Consider the following 10,278-nt stretch of genomic DNA (forward strand, 5'->3'; position numbering starts at 1 on the left):
GCAGAAGAGCATCTCTGAACGCACAGTGCGTCGAACTTTGAGGCAGATGGGCTACAGCAGCAGAAGACCACACCGGGTACCACTCCTCTCAGCTAAGAACAGGAAACTGAGGCTACAATTTGCACAAGCTCATCGAAATTGGACAGTAGAAGATTGGAAAAACGTTGCCTGGTCTGATGAGTCTCGATTTCTGCTGCGACATTCGGATGGTAGGGTCAGAATTTGGCGTAAACAACATGAAAGCATGGATCCATCCTGCCTTGTATCAACGGTTCAGGCTGGTGGTGGTGGTGTCATGGTGTGGGGAATTTTTTCTTGGCACTCTTTGGGCCCCTTGGTACCAATTGAGCATCGTTGCAATGCCACAGCCTACCTGAGTATTGTTGCTGACCATGTCCATCCCTTTATGACCACAATGTACCCAACATCTGATGGCTACTTTCAGCAGGATAATGCGCCATGTCATAAAGCTCGAATCATCTCAGATTGGTTTCTTGAACATGACAATGAGTTTACTGTACTCAAATGGCCTCCTCAGTCACCAGATCTCAATCCAATAGAGCATCTTTGGGATGTGGTGGAACGGGAGATTCGCATCAGGGATGTGCAGCCGACAAATCTGCGCCAACTGTGTGATGCCATCATGTCAATATGGTCCAAAATCTCTGAGGAATGCTTCCAGCACCTTGTTGAATCTCTGCCACGAAGAATTGAGGCAGTTCTGAAGGCAAAAGGGGGTCCAACCCCTTACTAGCATGGTGTACCTAATAAAGTGGCCAGTGAGTGTATATATATATATATATATATATATAAAATTCATGCAGTTCTTCATAGCAGAATAGCCACTGTAACATTTGCCGGCTTCTGTAAATTCATTCCCCTACCCGACATGAAATGACACATGGTTTACATACAGTTAACCATTTCATTTCATGTTTTTTTTTTATGTCTGTCACTAGTAATTAGAAGAGGGTTTTTGTGTAAAACTTTGGAGTTGTAGGTGTTAATTTAAGGGGTTAATTCGTTGTAAAAAAATTGCGGGGACTCCCTGCAGCCTCAGTGACGTCAGCGGAATTCCCCGCAATTTTTTTTACAATGAATTAACCCCTTAAATTAACACCTACAACTCCAAAATATTACACAAAAACCCCCTTCTAATTACTATCGATAGACATAAAAAAAAAACATGAAATGAAATGGTTAACTATATGTAAACCATGTGTCATTTCATGTCGGGTAGGGGAATGAATTTACAGAAGCTGGCCAATGTTACAGTGGCTATTCTGATATGAAGAACTGCATGAATTATATATACCGGGTGAGTCATAAAGGACGGACGTTTTTAAACTAATCATAAAATCGTTAAATATAAAGGACGGATGTATTTGAAGTGGCTATAACTCACCACCAGGTGGAGGTAGAGATGTGCGGGAGGCGGGGTTATGTTTGTGAGGTGAAAGCATTGTTTTTATTTTAGTTTCAGTTTAAGCTATGGTGCCGTGGATGATAGAACATCGCGTTTTTGCGTACGACAGTTTTGTCAAGAATAATGAGTGTATCACAGCCGTTCAGCGTGAGTTTCGGCGTCATTTCAATATTCACAGAAATCAAGCTGTTCCCGCTCGTAACACTATCCTACGTTGGGTTGAAGCACTCCGTACACGAGGTACACTAATGAACAAACGACCACCGGGGGCTCCACGAACGGCACGTACCCCTGAAAATGTGGAACGCGTCAGGCAAGCCATGCTGCGTAGTCCGAGTCGATCTGCTCGGAAACATTCTTTAGAACTTGCCCTCAGTAATCATACAGTAAGGCGTATTTTGCATTTAGACCTGCATTTCCACCCCTATAAATTGGCCATTGTGCAACAGTTGGAGCGCGGGGATTACGCAGCGCGACTGAAGTTCGCACATGAGATGGAAGCAATTATTGAGCAAAACGACAACCTTATTTTATTCATGAGTGATGAAGCTCATTTCCATGTCAATGGCATGGTTAATCAGCAGAACTGCCGTTATTGGGCCTATGAAAATCCGAAAGAATTACATGAACGACCGCTGCACAGCCCTAAGGTAACGGTGTGGTGCGCTATGGGCAAATATGGCGTGATCGGTCCGTACTTTTTCGAAGGCGATAATGGCAATACTGTTACCGTGAACTCACAACGTTATATCGCCATGATAAATAACTTCTTTGTTCCTGAGTTACGACGGCAACATATCCCCATCTCTAGTGTGTGGTTTCAACAAGATGGGGCAACGGCCCACACAGCCGGAGCAACAATGAACGTTCTTCGCCCTCTCTTCCCTGGTCGCATCATTTCCAGGTTTGGCGATATTAATTGGCCTCCTAGGTCCCCAGACCTGTCCATGTGCGATTATTACTTATGGGGTCACCTCAAATCACGTGTATACAAGCTTAAGCCTCGATCATTACAAGAACTGAAGGAAGCTATTCGAGTGGAAGTTGCCCAAATCGACAGAGTTGTGTTGGAACGTGTTGATGCCAACTTCCAAGAACGCCTTTGGAAATGCATCACTGATAATGGCCACCACATGGCAGATGTTGTTTTCCACACTTGAATTTGTCAAATGCTATTAGTATACGTAACCAAATCTGTGAATACATTTATATTTAATAAATATTTAACGATTTTATGATTAGTTTAAAAACGTCCGTCCTTTATGACTCACCCGGTATATATATATATATATATATATATTGCATTCTATGTGTCAATATCTATTCTTTAGTTTCTTTATTTAACTGGTCAGTGTGATTTTACTGTATTGCTGAATGAATTGCCGGCTTTTTGTAAAGGACACCGGGTGTGATTTTATCGCAAGTCACACATCTGGTCCGCTTGTAATCCGATTTTTTCTCGCCCCCATAGACTTGCATTGGCGAATCCGATACGAAAATCGGTGACAATCGCAGCATGCTGCGATTGTCTCGGTCCGAGGAAACGTTCAGAAAAAAATTCGGATGATGGGAGCAGCACCATAGAATAACATTGGGACGAATGCAATGCAAATTTTTTATCACATTGCATTCGTCCGATTTAATCGGTAGTGTGACTCTGGCCTTACAGATCAGATTTTGATCTTTGAGCTCATTGTCTAACCCCCATGTCTTATATATAGCTAAATACATTGCATCCAATTCCTCTGAAACACTGTTTTGTCCAGTATCAGAAAGAAGAAGAAAAAGAGCCTTCACTAGGGGCATTTACATCTGTCCGGAAATACTTCAGCTGGAGGAGCGGTCAGCGAAGACAGAATGCTTCCTAGGATCTACACTGTGAAGAGTGTCCTCTTACACAGGTCCACAAAGCTCCTGCCTCTTCTGACTGCCTCCCCGGCTTTTATATGCTTTAAAAGGTTTACACAATATAATATTGTGTAAACATGAAAATACACAAGTTAGTTGTCTGATGTTCCAATCGCGACAGTGGCCAGCTATCATGAATAAATAACATCAAACAAGATTTGCCTCTTCGGACTATTTACTCTTGCCCAAACATTTACATATGATAAGAGTAAATCATGCACCAAAACAAAGTTTCCAACAACATGCTATGATCAGAGCCCTAGCACAAAATATATACATTTCAGACTACAGTTAAAGAGATCTTTAAGATTGAATACACTATAATGGTTTCAGATCGCCAACTATATTCCTGGTTCTACATTAGGCTTCCCCAGCTATATTTCTATAGCCTTATGTACAATAATGTGCAATTGTCTATATGCCTAGCCCACTTTTAACCCCCATATGACACAAATATCAGATGATGCCTTGTCAATATACTCACACCATTCACTGCTCTTAAAATTCAAGTAAAGGTACTGTCACACTTAACGATGTACCAGCGATCCCGACCAGCGATATGACGCGGTCAGGATCGCTGGTACATCGCTAAGTGGTTGCTAGTGAGCTGCCACACAGGAGATCTCACCAGCGACATCGCAGGGGTCGGGAGTCGCTACTTACCTGTCACACTAGGCGATCCTGACGTCCTCCCGCCCGGCTCCACGCTCGTCGCTCGTCTCTCCACAGGAAGCGCTGCAGGAAGCTGACGACGAGAAACAGTACTGGACGTTCTCGCGCGATCAGCGATAACCAGCGGGGGAGCGAGTCGTAGGTAAGTATCAGACACAGCGATGTCGCTATAACGTCACAAGTTATAGCGATATTGCTATCGATATGGCTTAGTGTGACAGGCCCTTAAGTCAACAGCGTACACAAAGGTTAATCCTTTCCAATAATCCAGATTAAACATACTGTTTCAACAAGCATTGTCTTTTAGTATACTCAACACTAAGGCTGCATTTCAATAGTCATTGCGGATCTGACCTCATGAACACTAATCAATATATTACAATATAGGCTATAAGATATCCATATTTTTATTAGCACCACAGTATGGAGCAAAGCCGCACTTGTGTGAGGTGTACAGAGCGGAGCCGTGTGTGTGTGAGGTGTACGGAGCGGAGCCGTGTGTGTGTGTGAGGTGTATGGAACGGAGCCGTGTGTGTGTGTGAGGTGTACGGAGCGGAGCCGTGTGTGTGTACGAGGTGTACGGAGCAGAGCCGTGTGTGTGTACAAGGTGCACGGAGCGGAGCCGCACGTGTACGACGTGTACGGAGCTGAGCTGTGTATGTGTGAGGTGTATAGAGCGGAGCCGTGTGTGTGTACGAGGTGCACGGAGCGGAGCCGTGTGTGTGTACGAGGTGCACGGAGCGGAGCCGCACGTGTACGACGTGTACGGAGCGGAGCTGTGTATGTGTGAGGTGTATAGAGCGGAGCCGTGTGTGTGTACGAGGTGCACGGAGCGGAGCCGCACATGTACGACGTGTACGGAGCTGAGCTGTGTGTGTATGGAGCAGAGCCGCACGTGTGCGAGGTGTACGGAGCGGAGCCGTGTGTACGAGGTGTATGGAGTGGAGCCGCGCGTGTACAACGTGTACGGAGTGGAGCTGTGTGTGTATGGAGCAGAGCCGCATGTGTGAGAGGTGTACATAGTGGAGCAGCGTGTGTGCGAGATGTACGGAGCAGAGATGTGTACGGAGCCGAGCCGCATGTGTACGAGTTGTAAGGAGCAGAGCCACACGTGTACGAGGTGTAAGGAGCAGAGCCGCACATGTACGAGGTGTACGGAGCAGAGCCACACGTGTATGAGGTGTACGGAGCAAAGCTGCACGTGTACGAGGTGTACGGAGCAGAGCCGCACATGTATGAGGTGTACGGAGCAGAGATGTATACGGAGCGGAGCTGTGTGTGTACGGAGTGGAGACGCGTATGTGCGAGGTGTACGGAGTGGAACTGCGTGTGTACAAGGTGTATGGAGCAAAGCCGCAAGTGTACAAGGTTTACGGAGCAAAGCCATGTGTGTACAAGGTTTACGGAGCGTGGCCAAGTGTGTACAAGGTGTATGGAGCAGAGCCGCATGTGTACGAGTTTTACAGAGTGCAGCCATGTGTGTACTGAGTGGTGCTGTGTGTGTGCGAGGTGTACAGAGCGGAGCCATGTGTGTGCGAGGCATAAAAAGCGGAACCGTGTGTGTATGTGGTGTGTGGAGCCATATGTGTACAAGGTGTATGGTGGGGAGCATTCATACCTCCCAGCGACAAAGTCACGATTTTGAGAGAGAGTCTGCCTCACTGCCCTGGCTGGGAGCTTACTTTTCCCTCGGACACAGGAGTACACAGCGGAGCCCAGAGGAGCACTTTAAAATTTGCACGTGACTTTCCATCGGAAGTGACGTGCTGGAAGCTGACCGGAAATGAGGTAATTTCGGGAGGAGATTGTGACGGAACCATGGAGGCACTTCAGGGAATGCTTCAGATCCATCTTCGTGTCCTCCTCGAACACTGCGGACAGTGTCCTTTGACAGATTGTGTTCTTGATGCTATACGCTATGGTGAAGACTCTTACTCTATATATATATATATATATATATATATATATATATGCGGAAGCTGGTAAGTTTAAGCCAAGGATCATTATACTACAGGCCTAAAACCCCATTCTGCCTCCATACAGCAGGATTACAGCCAACATTTGCAGACTGGTGAGTGATAACACTGCTTCTTTGCATTGTAATTCAATTCATTCTATGCTGTTTATAAATATACTACCTGAAGAGCCCGGCATTGCCCGGGCATAGTAACTAGCGGTGGTTAGTCATAACAAATTATTATGATTATCCTCCATCCCATAGTCCCGTGCTCATATAACCTATATGTTTACTTAAAGGGAACCTGTCACTCCCCCCCCCCGCAGGCGTTTTTAAGTAAAAGAGCCACCTTGTGCAGCACTAATGCTGCATTCTGTCAAGGTGGCTCTTTTATTTAGGGTACCTTGCACCGCAGAAATAATCGTTTTTAAAATTGGTCAGACATACTTGATATTTGTCAGGGGGGCAGGTCTTTCCCCTTCTGTCACAGACGCCTCACATCCATCACTCATGTATTCCTGCATTGTGTCTTCGCCTCCAAATCTTTATTTTCAAATCCTGGCGCCTGCGATGTACTATGCATTCTTGTTTACTGTCGCCCATCCTCTGTCATGACGTCGACGGCCAGAGATCCGGCCCCGCAGTCGCTTATGATTTATTCACACCTGCCCCCCTGACAAATATCAGGTATGTCTGACCAATTTTAAAAACGATTACTTCTGCGGTGCAAGGTACCCTAAATAAAAGAGCCACCTTGACAGAATGCAGCATTAGTGCTGCACAAGGTGGCTCTTTTACTTAAAAACGACTGCGGGGGGTGACAGGTTCCCTTTAAATTTGTTGCAGTATTGGGGGGGCCCCGGGAAGATTTCTTGCACAGGGGACCTCTGCAGTCTGTGTCCGCCCCTGCTGCCATGAATATGAGAGTAGAAAAATAAGCACAACTTTACAATGCTAGAAAGTTTTGCCAAGTTTCTATTTGCCTTCTTTAAAAGGATTTCTTTTAACAGGGTTTAAAAAAATGCTGTTTTACCCCCAAACAGCACCACACCCTGTCTATGGGATATTTTTTTAAGAGAGAGGTGGATCTCACTGTAACAGATTCAAATCTCAAATATGAAATGCAGCCTTTGTACAGAGGTTTCCACCCTTAATTTTCAATTTCGTTAAGAACCCCAAATCAATTCACAATAGCACAGTGCTAGCGAAACCCTCAACAGGCTGCAACTCACATGAAGCTACTTCCTGGTTCTTAGCAAAACCCTACAGGTATATCTAATCAGACCCTGCAGAGCTGGGATTTAATTCTGTCCTTCCCAGCTATGCTACAGTGGTCACACAGACACGTATAGCATAAACATCTCCAGACAGAGTATCTCACAATCGTGTTTTTATTTACCTCTTGACAAACATGTACATGACATAGGTTAGGTGGATCAGGAGCTGAGGCTGCTCTATAATCATCAGATATCTGCTGTGTTATACAGCTGACACCTGCCTCTAGAGAAAATTACAATCGCTGCTGGTTAACCATTTAGCTGTCGCTGCCAATTTCTGACAGTGGCATTTAAAAGGTTACAATCCATGCTCTGATGCGAATTGCTCTCCATCTACACCCCACAATCATGGTGTGCCAAAGTGATGCCACAATGCAGTTTCAAGTCCCATAGAGGGACTAAAAAATATCTAGAAAGTATTTAAAATTATGAAAAATGGTAAAAAAAAAACCCTAACAATTTGTATTTCTAATTCTTCTCCCAAAATAAATAGCTGAAAAATAAAAAATTTGGTATTGCCTCGTCCAGAAAAATTATGATCTATCAAAATATAAAATAAATGAATAAAGGAGACACCATTAAAAAAAAAAATAGAAATACTTAAATTATTTTCTTTTTATTCACCACACATCCACTAAAAGTGACAAATACGTCCTATACTATATACCCCAAAATTGGTACCAATAAAAAATGTCAGCTGGGCGCACAAAAGAGAGAAAACGGGTGTCGTTCAAAACTTCACTTCTTATGCCAAAAACAAGCCCTCTTATTACAGGACATTAGAGCTGCAATCAGATGATAAAATAGTCAAGCACCATAAAAGGACTACCGTAAGTAAAAACGAAAAAAAAATCTTGAAAAAAAAATATATATGGAAACTGAACACTAAAAGAATAAGTTAAAAACCACCGCACAAATTCTGTTTTTTCATCACATCAATGTTTCATCCACCAAGAGAGGAATAAAATGTGATCAAAAAGTCATGTGCAAAGAAAAATGGTATCACTGAAAACATCATCTCGTCCTGCAAGAAGCAAGTTCTTACGCTGCTCTGTCAGCAGAAAAACAGAAAACTTATCGGTCTCAGAATGTGGCAATATAATTTTTTTCTGCAAAAGTCGCAAAACATATAAAACCTGCATAAATCTGTTATCGCTGTAATCGTACTTGCCCAAAGAATAAATCAGTCGAATCACTTTTACAGCACAGTGAATGGTGTAGAAAAAAAGAACATTACTTGTCAATTGCTGTTTTTTTTTATTAAAGGGGATGTCCATTAACTGGAGAATTCATTTTTAAATAAAGTAGTTCCCCTAGTAAAAATAAAAATATCATATACTTGCCTCCCGCACTAAAGCCGAAACAGGAATGTTGGCACCGGGTCACTTGTGGCTTCGGTGACATTAAGCTCCTGCACTCTCATCATTTCCACTTTTCCGAAGTTTGGATGAAGGTATTAAGGACGCAGCAGCCCAATAGCAGCTGCTGATTGTCTGCAGCGCTCACGTAACATGGCAATGTCATGAGAGTCACAGGACACCCAATGCTGACTTGCTGGAACAGCTGTAACAAGGGCGATCGGGGGGGTAGTTGTGGCGAGTTATTTAAAGACACAGTACATAGAGTCACTGAGCAAACGGTCAGTGAGAACCCCCCGGGCCCTTGTACATAGATGAGGCCAACACAGCTCTTTCCCACAGATTACTTTCTCCTCTCGCTGTCAATGGTAGTCCAAGCAAATTAGAGTCCAAGAGGCAACCGTTGTCCAACTGGGACAGAGTCTGAGAGGCAACCGTTGTCCAACATTTAATGAACAGGGATGATATATAATGAAAAAGAGTAAAACACTGGATTTCCTGAATTCTCCCTGCACTCTCCACAGCCGCATCCACAGCAGCTGCAGCAGCCGAAGATCTGCAGAAGTTCACGCGCCGGGATAACCCCTTCTGAAGCGGGGGCCCTTCCAGAGAGCTGGGGCCCATGTTGCAGTCCTTAATCCTCAGTCCTTGGTCCTTTGTCCTTAGCCCGGAGCAACAGACCTCTCCCTTCCAGGGGGTATGGCAGTGCCCCGTCTATGATTCATGTCTGCCCTGGCCAAATATCTGCAGCAGCTTCCTCTCTCCTTGTGGCTGCAGGTCCAGCCCCCTTATTTAACTAGTTCTATAACTAACTGGACAAGCATTAAAGGGGAAACATGCTCATTACACCACAGTATGTGACAAGTCATATAACATATATAGACCATTACAGGCATATAACATACAGTCATATGTTAAAGTTTGGGCACCCCTATTAATGTTAACCTTTTTTCTTTATAACAATTTTGGTTTTTGCAACAGCTATTTCAGTTTCATATATCTAATAACTGATGGACTCAGTTATATTTCTGGATTCAATTGAGGTTTATTGTAGTAACAGAAAATGTGCAATCTGCATTTAAACAAAATTTGACCGGTGCAAAAGTATGGGCACCCTTATCATTTTCTTGATTTGAACACTCCTAACTACTTTTTACTGACTTCCTGAAGCACTGAATTGGTTTTGTAACCTCATTGAGCTTTGAACTTCATAGCCAGGTGTATCAAATCATGAGAAAAGGTATTTAAGGTGGCCACTTGCAAGTAGTTCTCCTATTTGATTCTCCTATGAAGAGTGGCATCATGGGCTCCTTAAAACAACTCTCAAATGATCTGAAAACAAAGATTATTCATCATAGCTTTTCAGGGGAAGGATACAAAAAGTTGTCTCAGAGATTTAACCTGTCAGTTTCCACTGTGAGGAACATAGTAAGGAAATGGAAGAACACAGGTACAGTTCTTGTTAAGCCCAGAAGTGGCAGGCCAAGAAAAATATCAGAAAGGCAGAGAAGAATGGTGAGAACAGTCAAGGACAATCCACAGACCACCTCCAAAGACCTGCAGCATCATCTTGCTGCAGATTGTGTCACTGTGCATCGGTCAACAATACAGCGCACTTTGCACAAGGAGAAGCTGTATGGGAGAGTGATGCGAAAGAAGCCGTTTCTGCAAGCACGCCAC

Source organism: Dendrobates tinctorius, unplaced genomic scaffold (assembly GCF_039654945.1).
Source record: "Dendrobates tinctorius isolate UK_male_01 unplaced genomic scaffold, ASM3965494v1 ptg000116l, whole genome shotgun sequence".
Classification (NCBI taxonomy): Eukaryota; Metazoa; Chordata; class Amphibia; order Anura; family Dendrobatidae; genus Dendrobates; species Dendrobates tinctorius.